Source organism: Salmo trutta, chromosome 26, assembly GCF_901001165.1.
Source record: "Salmo trutta chromosome 26, fSalTru1.1, whole genome shotgun sequence".
Taxonomy (NCBI): Eukaryota; Metazoa; Chordata; class Actinopteri; order Salmoniformes; family Salmonidae; genus Salmo; species Salmo trutta.
Genome location: NC_042982.1, coordinates 41,808,140 through 41,822,285, shown reverse-complemented (window position 1 = coordinate 41,822,285; position 14,146 = coordinate 41,808,140). Strand labels below are relative to the sequence as shown.

Here is a 14,146-nt window from a genome sequence, read left to right as displayed (position 1 = left end):
AGAGAGAGAAGGAATGAGAGAGAGAGAGTAATAACAGAGAGAGAGAGAGAGAGAGAGAGAGAGAAAATAATAACAGATAGATAGGGCACACATAAACAACCATGAACACACAGGCAGAGACAGAGGGTTCAGTGCACGACAGTCTATCTGCTCCCCTCTGGGTTCAGTTGCCTTGGCAGTGACCTTATCATCGGGGACAGCTGCACTGTGCTGGGTCAGAGGTACATGACAGCACAAAACATCAGTAAGCTAACGAGCACAATGTCCCCATATCCCTATCACTAGTATCAGAGCCACTCTGCACCCTCTACATTCTCTCTAGCAATAACACAGGAAATATGACACGCGGGTAGCAGTTCACAACCCTGTAACACTGTACTGTCTCCGAATACACTTCAACCCTGCAGCAGATGTAATCAGTCACAGGACAATCACTCTATCTGTCAAGAGCTGAGGAGGTAGACTGTATGAGATCTACAGTATAGTTTAGCCCTCTTATATAGCAATCATTTAAAAAAAGGATTATAAACCGGGTGGGGTTGAGCCCTGAATAGGCTGAAAGCCATAGTATATCAGACCATATACCCCGGGTATGACAAAGCATTTATTGTAACTGCTCTAATTACGTTGGTAACCAGTTTATAATAGCAATAAGGCATCTCGGGGGTTTGTGGTATATGGCTAATATACCACGGCTGTGGGCTGTATTCTAGGCACTCCACGTTGTGTCGTGCTTAAGAACAGCCGTTGTGGTATATTGGCCATATACCACACCGCCTCGTGCCTCATTGCTTAAATATGGCATATAAAAATAATCAATATGCATCTTACCTTTCAATTGTTACATTGGAAGAAAGGTACCAGATTTGATGGAATCTCTTTGGCAGGGTTTTCTTTTCTTTCTGGATCGTTGGGATCGATTCTTTGTGGCCTCATTAGTTAGTCCGGCACACATGTTTAAAACAATGGTTTTGGAAGTCAGTATGGTTGTAAATCGTATGTGGACACCTAAAAACAATACATACAGTATGTTACGAATATACTATTTGTTGAACTAAACTAACCCCACTCCCCATAACTAACCCCACTCCCCTTTAACTATCCCCACTCCCCTTTACCTATCCCCACTCCCCCATAACTAACCCCACTCCCACTTAACTATCCCCACTCCCCCTTAACTAACCCCACTCCCCTTTAACTATCCCCACTCCCCTTTACCTATCCCCACTCCCCCATAACTAACCCCACTCCCACTTAACTATCCCCACTCCCCCTTAACTATCCCCACTCCCCCATAACTATCCCCACTCCCCCTTAACTATCCCCACTCCCCCATAACTAACCCCACTCCCACTTAACTATCCCCACTCCCCTTTAACTATCCCCACTCCCCCATAACTATCCCCACTCCCCTTTAACTATCCCCACTCCCCTTTACCTATCCCCACTCCCCTTTAACTATCCCCACTCCCCTTTACCTATCCCCACTCCCCCATAACTAACCCCACTCCCACTTAACTATCCCCACTCCCCCTTAACTATCCCCACTCCCCCATAACTATCCCCACTCCCCCTTAACTATCCCCACTCCCCCATAACTAACCCCACTCCCACTTAACTATCCCCACTCCCCCATAACTATCCCCACTCCCCTTTAACTAACCCCACTCCCCTTTAACTATCCCCACTCCCCCATAACTATCCCCACTCCCCTTTAACTAACCCCACTCCCCTTTAACTAACCCCACTCCCACTTAACTATCCCCACTCCCCCATAACTATCCCCACTCCCCTTTAACTAACCCCACTCCCCCTTAACTATCCCCACTCCCCCATAACTATCCCCACTCCCCCTTAACTATCCCCACTCCCCCATAACTAACCCCACTCCCACTTACCTATCCCCACTCCCCCTAACTATCCCCACTCCCCCTTAACTAACCCCACTCCCCCTTACCTATCCCCACTCCCCTTTACCTATCCCCACTCCCCCTTAACTAACCCCACTCCCCCTTAACTAACCCCACTCCCCCTTACCTATCCCCACTCCCCTTTACCTATCCCCACTCCCCTTTACCTAACCCCACTCCCCTTTACCTATCCCCACTCCCCCTTAACTATCCCCACTCCCCTTTACCTATCCCCACTCCCCTTTACCTATCCCCACTCCCCTTTACCTATCCCCACTCCCCCTTACCTATCCCCACTCCCCCTTACCTATCCCCACTCCCCGTTAACTAACCCCACTCCCCCTTACCTATCCCCACTCCCCCCTAACTAACCCCACTCCCCCCTAACTAACCCCACTCCCCCTTACCTATCCCCACTCCCCCCTAACTAACCCCACTCCCCCATAACTATCCCCACTCCCCCCTAACTAACCCCACTCCCCCTTACCTATCCCCACTCCCCTTTAACTATACCCACTCCCCATAACTAACCCCACTCCCCCTTAACTATCCCCACTCCCCCTTACCTATCCCCACTCCCCCCTAACTAACCCCACTCCCCCTTACCTATCCCCACTCCCCCTTAACTATCCCCACTCCCCCTTACCTATCCCCACTCCCCCTTAACTATCCCCACTCCCCCTTAACTATCCCCACTCCCCCTTAACTAACCCCACTCCCCCTTACCTAACCCCACTCCCCCTTACCTATCCCCACTCCCCCTTAACTATCCCCACTCCCCCTTAACTAACCCCACTCCCCCTTAACTATCCCCACTCCCCCTTAACTATCCCCACTCCCCCTTAACTAACCCCACTCCCCCTTACCTATCCCCACTCCCCCTTACCTATCCCCACTCCCCCCTAACTAACCCCACTCCCCATAACTATCCCCACTCCCCCTTACCTATCCCCACTCCCCTTAACTAACCCCACTCCCCCCTAACTATCCCCACTCCCCCTTAACTATCCCCACTCCCCTTTAACTATCCCCACTCCCCTTAACTAACCCCACTCCCCCCTAACTATCCCCACTCCCCCTTACCTATCCCCACTCCCCCTTACCTATCCCCACTCCCCCTTACCTATCCCCACTCCCCTTAACTAACCCCACTCCCCCCTAACTATCCCCACTCCCCCTTAACTATCCCCACTCCCCTTTAACTATCCCCACTCCCCTTAACTAACCCCACTCCCCCCTAACTAACCCCACTCCCCCTTAACTATCCCCACTCCCCTTACCTATCCCCACTCCCCCATAACTAACCCCACCCCCCTTAACTAACCCCACTCCCCATAACTAACCCCACTCCCCATAACTAACCCCACTCCCCATAACTAACCCACTCCCCATTACTAACTCCAGTTAGTTAACTAACCCACTCACCTTAACTAACCTAGTCACAGTGCATTCTCTTCAACAACAAAAATGAATAAACAACAACACGGGGTCAAACCCCTAAAGGTCAAACCCCAACGAAGGCCCTGTGTTTCCATGAGGTAATGCAGCCCTCTCTGCACAGGACCCTGTGTAGGCTGCTGAGAGATAGGTAGAGAGAGAGCGAGAGAGAGAGAGGTGTAGAAAGAACGAGAGAGGTAAAGAGAACGAGAGAGAGAGAGAGGTGTAGAGAGAAAGAGAGAGGTAAAGAGAGAAAGAGAGAGAGAGGTAGAGAGGTGAAGAGAGAACGAGAGAGAGGTAAAGAGAGAACGAGAGAGGTGAAGAGAGAACGAGAGAGAGGTGAAGAGAGAACGCGAGAGAGGTGAAGAGAGAACGAGAGAGAGGTAAAGAGAACGAGAGAAAGAGGTAGAGAGAACGAGAGAGAGGTAGAGAGGTGTAGAGAGAAAGAGAGAGAGGTGAAGAGAGAACAGAGAGAGGTAGAGAGGTGTAGAGAGAAAGAGAGAGGTAAAGAGAGAATGAGAGAGAGGTAGAGAGGGAATGAGAGAGAGGTGAAGAGAGAACGAGAGAGAGGTAGAGAGAGAATGAGAGAGAGAGACAGAGCGAGAGACACAGAGAGAGAGAGAGCACAAGAGACAGAGTGCGGTAGCTTAGCGTTTAAGAGAATTGGGCCAGTAATTGAAATGTTGTTGGTTGAAAACCCCGAGCCAACTAAGTGAAAAATCTGTCAATGTGTCCTTGAGGAAGGCACTTAACCCTAATTGTTCCTGTAAGTCGCTCTGGATAAGAGAATCTGCTAAATGATTCAAATGGACATTTTCGAGATGTATTTTTTTTTTTAACCTGCAGGCAAGCGTTTCAAAAAACAAACACATTAGAACTCTTTGTAGCATTAACTTCATTGAATTGGACACACCAAAACTGTCACTTTCGATTTAGGTTTGTTCACAAGGCTTGAAATATGGATGGCCTGGATCTCATTAAGCCCACAGATTTCATCTTCAACAGCATAACCAGGCAGTGATGTTCCACTAAGCACATTCTCCATCTAACATAGACCCAGTTTAATCTTATTCCATTTTGTCAAAGCGAAGGCAGGACAGAAAATCATGGATTTTGGTTGGAATATATATATCGACAAGAAAAGGTACTTGATCTTCACGGTCAAGTCTTCCAGCTGGAACATGTATCCCATATATCCATCTCTCATATGAACCACCCAGCTCAAGGGGGCACTACAAAGTAAATCATACAGCCTGTCATTAGGGCTCAGACAAGAAGGGCAGAATACACTGCCAATCGGAGACATTGTTTTCAGTCTTCAGAAATAAAACACAGGAAAAACTCTGGAGATCTTTTTGTTCTTTTATCTTCAGGGTTTTCAGTTGTTTTATCTTCAGGGTTTTCAGTTTTATCTTCAGGGTTTTCAGTTGATTTATCTTCAGGGTTTTCAGTTGATTTATCTTCAGGGTTTTCAGTTGATTTATCTTCAGGGTTTTCAGTTTTATCTTCAGGGTTTTCAGTTGATTTATCTTCAGGGTTTTCTCGCTCGTAGTTTTCATAGGACAAACCTAAGGCCTACTTAAGTACCATACACCTATGACCTCTAGTCGTCCCACTTGGACTTCACCACCTTCTAACATCAGCACATACGGCACGCCAACACACAGGGCAACATACGGCACGCCAACACACAGGGGAACATACGGCATGCCAACACACAGGGGAACATACGGCACGCCAACACACAGGGGAACATACGGCACGCCAACACACAGGGCAACATACGGCACGCCAACACACAGGGCAACATACGGCACGCCAACACACAGGGCAACATACGGCACGCCAACACACAGGGCAACGTACGGCACGCCAACACACAGGGGAACATACGGCACGCCAACACACAGGGGAACATACGGCACGCCAACACACAGGGCAACATACGGCACGCCAACACACAGGGGAACGTACGGCACGCCAACACACAGGGAACATACGGCACGCCAACACACAGGGGAACATACGGCACGCCAACACACAGGGCAACATACGGCACGCCAACACACAGGGGGAACATACGGCACGCCAACACACAGGGGAACTTACGGCACGCCAACACACAGGGGAACTTACGGCACGCCAACACACAGGGGAACTTACGGCACGCCAACACACAGGGGGAACATACGGCACGCCAACACACAGGGGAACGTACGGCACGCCAACACACAGGGGAACGTACGGCACGCCAACACACAGGGGAACGTACGGCACGCCAACACACAGGGGAACGTACGGCACGCCAACACACAGGGGAACGTACAGCACGCCAACACACAGGGGGAACATACGGCACGCCAACACACAGGGGAACATACGGCACGCCAACACACAGGGCAACATACGGCACGCCAACACACAGGGGGAACATACGGCACGCCAACCCACAGGGGAACTTACGGCACGCCAACCCACAGGGGAACTTACGGCACGCCAACACACAGGGGAACATACGGCACGCCAACACACAGGGGAACATACGGCACACCAACACACAGGGGGACGTACGGCACGCCAACACACAGGGGAACAAACAAAGTTAACGCTCAACAAGGATCTTACCCTCTCATCTCATGATCTCATGACCTCACTCACTTACGCAAGAGTTCAACAACAGTTCACGAGGACAAATTTTGACACAAGGGCAAAAAGGGCTCCCGAGCGGCGCAGCGGTCTAAGGCACTGCATCTCAGTGCTAGAGGCGTCACTACAGACACCCTGGTTCGATTCCAGGCTGTATTACAACCGGCCCGTGATTGGGAGTCCAATAGGGCGGTGCACAATTGGCCCAGCGTCGTCCGGGTTTGGCCAAGGTAGGCCGTCATTGTAAATAAGAATTTGTTCTTAACTGACTTGCCTAGGTAAATAAAAATATAAAAATACTATCCCTCTCTCATCTCTACCAGGCGAGACTCTCTTACTGTCAGTCCCACTCAGAGCCTGACTCTCTGTGTGTGTGTGTGTGTGTGTGTGTGTGTGTGTGTGTGTGTGTGTGCGTGCGTGCGTGCGTGCGTGCATGGCACTGAGCCAGAAACTTAAAAATACAGATACAGCTTTTCTTAGCAGAGAGGGAAAAGAGAGAAAGCCCTCATATTACAGAAAATAAAATAACACCCGTAGGGATGATAGAAAATACGAGGGGAAGCTAGAAAATACGAGGGGAAGCTAGAAAATAAGGGGGGGAAGCTAGAAAATAAGAGGGGAAGCTAGAAAATACGAGGGGAAGCTAGAAAATAAGGGGGGAAGCTAGAAAATAAGAGGGGAAGCTAGAAAATAAGGGGGGAAGCTAGAAAATAAGAGGGGAAGCTAGAAAATAAGGGGGGGAAGCTAGAAAATAAGAGGGGAAGCTAGAAAATACGAGGGGAAGCTAGAAAATAAGGGGGGAAGCTAGAAAATAAGAGGGGAAGCTAGAAAATAAGGGGGGAAGCTAGAAAATACGAGGGGAAGCTAGAAAATAAGGGGGGGAAGCTAGAAAATAAGAGGGGAAGCTAGAAAATAAGGGGGGGAAGCTAGAAAATACGAGGGGAAGCACCCTTAGGGAAGATGGAGGCAGCTGACAGTGAGCAAGTGGAAGAGAAAGAAGCTGAGAGACAGACAAACAGAGACAGACAGACTAAACAGCTGAACTCAAGGTGTCTCACCCTCCAGAATCAGTCTGTTCTCAAATTAAAGTCTGTCTCAGAGCAGGTCTACTGTAATACACTGTCTGTGTCAGAGCAGGTCTAATGTAATACACTGTCTGTCTCAGAGCAGGTCTACTGTAATACACTGTCTGTCTCAGAGCAGGTCTACTGTAATACACTGTCTGTCTCAGAGCAGGTCTACCGTAATACACTGTCTGTCTCAGAGCAGGTCTAATGTAATACACTGTCTGTCTCAGAGCAGGTCTACTGTAATACACTGTCTGTCTCAGAGCAGGTCTAATGTAATACACTGTCTGTCTCAGAGCAGGTCTACTGTAATACACTGTCTGTCTCAGAGCAGGTCTAATGTAATACACTGTCTGTCTCAGAGCAGGTCTAATGTAATACACTGTCTCAGAGCAGGTCTATTGTAATACACTGTCTGTCTCAGAGCAGGTCTATTGTAATACACTGTCTGTCTCAGAGCAGGTCTAATGTAATACACTGTCTGTCTCAGAGCAGGTCTACTGTAATACACTGTCTGTCTCAGAGCAGGTCTATTGTAATACACTGTCTGTCTCAGAGCAGGTCTAATGTAATACACTGTCTGTCTCAGAGCAGGTCTAATGTAATACACTGTCTGTCTCAGAGCAGGTCTACTGTAATACACTGTCTGTCTCAGAGCAGGTCTAATGTAATACACTGTCTGTCTCAGAGCAGGTCTACTGTAATACACTGTCTGTCTCAGAGCAGGTCTAATGTAATACACTGTCTGTCTCAGAGCAGGTCTAATGTAATACACTGTCTGTCTCAGAGCAGGTCTAATGTAATACACTGTCTGTCTCAGAGCAGGTCTAATGTAATACACTGTCTGTCTCAGAGCAGGTCTAATGTAAAACACTGTCTGTCTCAGAGCAGGTCTAATGTAATACACTGTCTGTCTCAGAGCAGGTCTAATGTAATACACTGTCTGTCTCAGAGCAGGTCTATTGTAATACACTGTCTGTCTCAGAGCAGGTCTATTGTAATACACTGTCTGTCTCAGTGCAAGTCTACTGTAATACACTGTCTGTCTCAGAGCAGGTCTACTGTAATACACTGTCTGTCTCAGAGCAGGTCTACTGTAATACACTGTCTGTCTCAGAGCAGGTCTAATGTAATACACTGAAGTCTGTAACGTCTGCTTCCAGCTCACACTCTCAAACACATACATCCACTGAACGCAGCTCACTCTCTAGATCCCAATCACCTGAATTCTGATCACCTGTAGGTCATTATCACACACTATTTAGTTCAGTTCTTTGCACCCTGTCATTGTGAGGTATTGTTTGTTTTGTGACACGTGTCTTTCGGAACGCTGGTTTTCCCGTAATTTAATCCTCCTGTGTATGATAGTTTTTGACTGCCTCACTAACGATGCCTTTTGCCTATTCCCTGCCTGTACTTTAGCCTATCGGATTTCCTGTTATCAACCTATTACCTGAGCTCCCAGATGACGTTACTAGCCTTTTCCCTTTGTACTGTTGCCCTTTTTGGACCCCCTGTGTATGACCTTCTGCCTGCCCATGGACCCAGCTACCTGCCTCCTCCTGTGTATGACCTTCTGCCTGTCCCTGGACCCAGCTACCTGCCTCCTCCTGTGTATGACCTTCTGCCTGTCCCTGGACCCAGCTACCTGCCTCCTCCTGTGTATGACGTTCTGCCTGTCCCTGGACACAGCTACCTGCCTCCTACTGTGTATGACCTGTCTGCCCCTGGACCCAGCTACCTGCCTCCGCCTGTGTATGACCTTCTGCCTGCCCCTGGACCCAGCTACCTGCCTCCTCCTGTGTATGACCTTCTGCCTGTGACCCAGTTACCTGTCTCCTCCTGTGTATGACCTTCTGCCTGCCCCTGGACCCAGCTACCTGCCTCCTCCTCCTGTGTATGACCTTCTGCCTGTCCCTGGACCCAGTTACCTGCCTCCTCCTGTGTATGACCTTCTGCCTGTCCCTGGACCCAGCTACCTGCTTCCTCCTGTGTATGACCTTCTGCCTGTCCCTGGACCCAGCTACCTGCCTCCTCCTGTGTATGACCTTCTGCCTGTCCCTGGACCCAGTTACCTGCCTCCTCCTGTGGTCCTTCACAATAAACACCTGCTGCGCCCTGCGCTTGAAACCAGTTCTCTGTCTCCCATCATGTTCATTACAAAGTCTCAGAGCAGCTCCAATATAATACACTGATATCTCTACCTCAAGGCCCTAGGCTAGCCCACAGCACACAGCCTCCCTGTAGCTTAATAGTGTAGGTGTCCTTTGATGAATCACACCTCAGTCTCATAATGCTATATTCCTATACATCTACACTGGGTTGCTGTGAATTTTTCATGAACTTGCTCAGGTGGCAAGTCAAATTCTATATTTCATATTACAGTACATTACAAAGGGGTGCAATGTGTATTTAATGTAACATGTATGTATTTTACTCAAGGAATGTTTAGAACCTACAGGCTATGTATTTTATCCTAGGGACTGTTGAACTGTTTTCTGTACATTAGGAACATACATGTGGACCTCTCATAGTTATCTCAAAGGACATAACTGTGGTGAATTGTTTGAATCAACGGGGGGGGGGGGGGTCCTAGGCCGGACAGGGAGTCATATCAGCCCGCCCTCTGTGAGTATCCCTGTAATTACAGGACTTGCTAACAGACTGGTAGATCAAGTTTCTTCGCTGTGCAGCCACACCAGAGAGACAGAGAGAGACAGAGAGATGGGTATAGCTCCATCGGCTGTGAGCTACTTCGGCCTACGGTCCTCAGCACTACTGCCGAGAGAGAATTGGACAACAAATCTTTTCCCGGCTCCATCCCATCCTAAGGCAACACCGACATACAAGACATTTACCCTATTGCATTCTTCATTTCCTCTGAAAGTGGTGCTGTGTGTTTAAAGTGGTGGAAGTCATTGAGTATTGCAAGATGGCAGGTCTAATTTAACAGTCATTGAGTATTGCAAGATGGCAGGTCTAATTTAACAGTCATTGAGTATTGCAAGATGGCAGGTCTAATTTAACAGTCATTGAGTATTGCAAGATGGCAGGTCTAATTTAACAGTCATTGAGTATTGCAAGATGGCAGGTCTAATTTAACAGTCATTGAGTATTGCAAGATGGCAGGTCTAATTTAACAGTCATTGAGTATTGCAAGATGGCAGGTCTAATTTAACAGTCATTGAGTATTGCAAGATGGCAGGTCTAATTTAACAGTCATTGAGTATTGCAAGATGGCAGGTCTAATTTAACAGTCATTGAGTATTGCAAGATGGCAGGTCTAATTTAACAAACCAATGATCAATACTGTCCTGGCTCTGTCCACATCGGATGCTAAGTGGTAGCCTACTGTAGGACATGTCTATTTCTGTTTGGTGAGCTCGACAGTTTCACGGTTATGAAAGCCTATGTCGGTGAAGCCCGCTCACATTTTCTCTCAATGAATAAGATCATACCATTCTGAAAAAGTCCTGTAAATGTGTTGTTGAATTTGCCTGAGTTGAGTAAGGAAGTTATTCATATTGACCTGTGGAACCTATCACCTCGACTGTCTTGTATCCCAGCATACCCTGTCTTGATGTCGTATCTTTTATTAAACTACCTCATTTTCTAATTAACAAAAGGCTTCCAAACTGGCAGCGACTACAGGTCAAAACAGACGGACCACCCACTCACTCACTCACTCACTCACTCACTCACTCACTCACTCACTCACTCACATAATCCAGATGACATTAGTCTCTGTCTCTATTCCATTAGCACCACACTGGGAGGTATCTGTTGACCTCCATATAATGAATAGGCCTGACATTAACATTTTACACACCCTGACTGTTGTGCTCCTCACATGCCACAAAACGACCTATGGAAAGGCCCCATCTTAAACACGCCACATTGCCTTCACATGCCCCCTCATTGCATGGGCTCAAATCCAACCCTGTGTAGTCGTTAAAGGGATGCATGGGCTGAAATCCAACCCTACGTAGTCGTTAAAGGGATGCATCGGCTGAAATCCAACCCTGTGTAGTCGTTAAAGGGATGCATGGGCTGAAATCCAACCCTGTGTAGTCGTTAAAGGAATGCATGGGCTGAAATCCAACCCTGTGTAGTCGTTAAAGGGATGCATGGGCTCAAATCCAACCCTGTGTAGTCGTTAAAGGGATGCATGGGCTGAAATCCAACCCCGTGTAGACGTTAAAGGGATGCATGGGCTGAAATCCAACCCTGTGTAGTCGTTAAAGGGATGCATGGGCTGAAATCCAACCCTGTGTAGTCGTTAAAGGGATGCATGGGCTGAAATCCAACCCTGTGTAGTCGTTGGAGGAGGAAAGTTGATGCAGATGGTGGTGGGCAGGGGGTAGATTACTGCTGTGATCTACAGTACATTCCCATGTGGCCAGAAGTGGGGCAAAGGACTGGCAGTCATGACAGAGGGGGGTGAGGAGGGATGAAGGGAGGGAGGGAGGGAGAGACAGGGAGGTGTTTATGGTGAAAACATGACGATAAAAGCAACACAGCTTCAGGAAGAACATAACTTTGTTACAAAATAACTCGATAGAGAGATGTTTTCTGGGAAATAGAACACCAGCGTGGCAGACAGACTTAAAATGTCACCTCAATGATGTCATATCTTAACATCTGTCTCAAAACGTCCATAGGTCGGAAAGATGGCGCCGATAGAGATGGCAGCTTCGCTTCTAGTCCTTAGGAATCTGTGCAGTATTTAGTTTTTGATGTATTATTTCTTACATCGTTAGCCCAGAAAACCTCAAGTGCTGTTACATACAGCCGGGAAGAACTATTGGATATCAGAGAGACGTCAATTTACCAACACAACCAGCACTACGACCAGGAATACGACTTTCCCAAAGCGGATCCTTTGTCTGCACCTCCCAGGGCATTTGAACTGAAACGAAACAACAACGCCGTCGGAGGAGCGGTCTTCTAGTGAGGCTTCGGATGTGAGCACGCCACCCACCGCTTCCCAGTATATTGTTCACTAATGAACAGTCCCTAGTTACCAAAGTCAACGGAATTAGGGCAAAAGTTGCTTTCAAAAGAGAAAAGGGATTGTAACATACTCTGTTTCATGGAAACATGGCTAGCTTGGGACATGCTGCCGGAGTCAGTACAGCCAATGGGATTTTCAGTGCATCGCGCCGACAGGAGTAAACATCTCTCTGGTAAGAAGAAGGGTGTTTGTTTCATGATTAGCGACTCATGGTGTAATTGTAACAACATACAGGAAGTCAAGTCCTTTTGTTCACCTGACCTATAATTCCTCACAATCAAATGCCGACCGTATTACCTCCCAAGAGAATTCTCTTCGTTTATAGTCACAGCCGTGTATATCCCCCTGCAAGCGGATACCAAGACTGCCATCAAGGAACTTCACTGGACTTTATGTAAACTGGAAACCATATATCCTGAGGCTGCATTTATTGTAGCTGGGGATTTTAACAAAGCTAATCTGGTAACAAGGCTACCTAAATTCTATCAGCATATCGATTGCAGTACATGAGAGAGTAACACACTCGACCACTGCCACTCCGCGATGCATACAAGGCCCTCCCCCGCCCTCCCTTTGGCAAATCTGACCATGACTTCATCTTGTTGCTCCCCTCCTATAGGCAGAAACTAAAACAGGAAGCACCCGTGTTTAGGTCTATCCAAAGCTGGTCTGACCAATCAGATTCCACGCTTCAAGATTGAAGCTGCTACCTACAGACTTGATATCATTGGCCACTTCAATAAATGGAAAACTAGTCACTTTAATAACGCCAATTTAATAATGTTTACATATCTCACATTACTCATCTCATATGAAAATACTGTATCCTTCTATTCTATACTGTCTATGTCACAGAAAATGTCGTACTCTTTGGCGAATATGTCGTATGGGAGAGAGAAGGACCAAGGCGCAGCGGGATTGTGGACACTCATGTTTATTACTGACAAAACATGTAAGGCATCCATCCACTTGAAAAAAACCACTAGACAGTACTCACGACATGGACAGTCTTGCAGGCTATACAAAACACAGTGCAAAATCAATTCCCCACAACCCCAAAGAAAAACACACACACCTATATAGGACTTCCAATCAAAGGCAACTATACACACCTGCCTTCAATTGGAAGTCCCAATCACCAACACAACATTTAACAAACACAAACCACCTGCCACATCCTGACCAAGACTAAGCAATACGCCCTCTGCTGGTCAGGACGTGACAGTCTATTGCATCTTAGCCGCTCTGCCACTGCTCAGCCATATATTTTATACCTATATATTCTCATCCTATTCCTTTACTAGATTGTGTGTATTAGGTTTTGTTGTGGAATTGTTAGATATTACCTGTTAGATACTGCTGCACTGTCGGATCTAGAAGCATAAGCATTTCGCTACACTCGCAATAACATCTGCTAACCATGTGTATGTGACCAATAACATTTTATTTTATTTTCTTCTGTGACAAATCATCCTCCTCTTCCTTCTCCTCATCTAGCTAATGGAGGCCCGTTCTCCCTGCTTGTTCTCCTTAGGCCCAACTCCATCATCAGATCCGCTAACTCATTAGAAGTCATTTAAGTCTGGTTATGGAATTAAATATTAACTCAGGGATGAATGATTCATTTGGAAAAAATGATTCTTCGTCAATGGGGTGTGACGGGTCTTACACAGACAGACAGACTCACAGACAGACTCACAGACAGACAGACTCACAGACAGACAGACTCACAGACAGACTCACAGACAGACTCACAGACAGACAGACAGACTCACAGACAGACAGACAGACAGACAGACAGACAGACAGACAGACAGACAGACAGACAGACAGACAGACAGACAGACGGTCGGTCAGACGGTCAGACAGACGGTCAGACAGACGGTCAGACAGACGGTCAGACAGGTCAGGGATCTGGCTTCGGGGTTGGACTGATATTACGATTGCAGTAACATCACACCTCTGTTCTCCGTGGAGGTTCAGGTAACAGTAAAGTCTGTCGTTAATATAGTGTAGTGACTCACTCTCGTCGGGGTTGGGTGCAGCCAGGATGGCACTGTGTTTCCTCTTCA

General features: G+C 47.5%; 1 protein-coding gene across 1 annotated transcript in view; it reads right to left on the bottom strand.

Moving 5' to 3' along the window:
• The window catches only part of LOC115163925 (syntaxin-1A), a gene marked incomplete at its 5' end in the record, with an annotated part of 62,499 nt that extends 48,353 nt beyond the window's left edge, over window positions 1-14,146 (bottom strand). Inside the window, 1 exon segment of the mRNA XM_029716119.1 lies at window positions 14,099-14,146.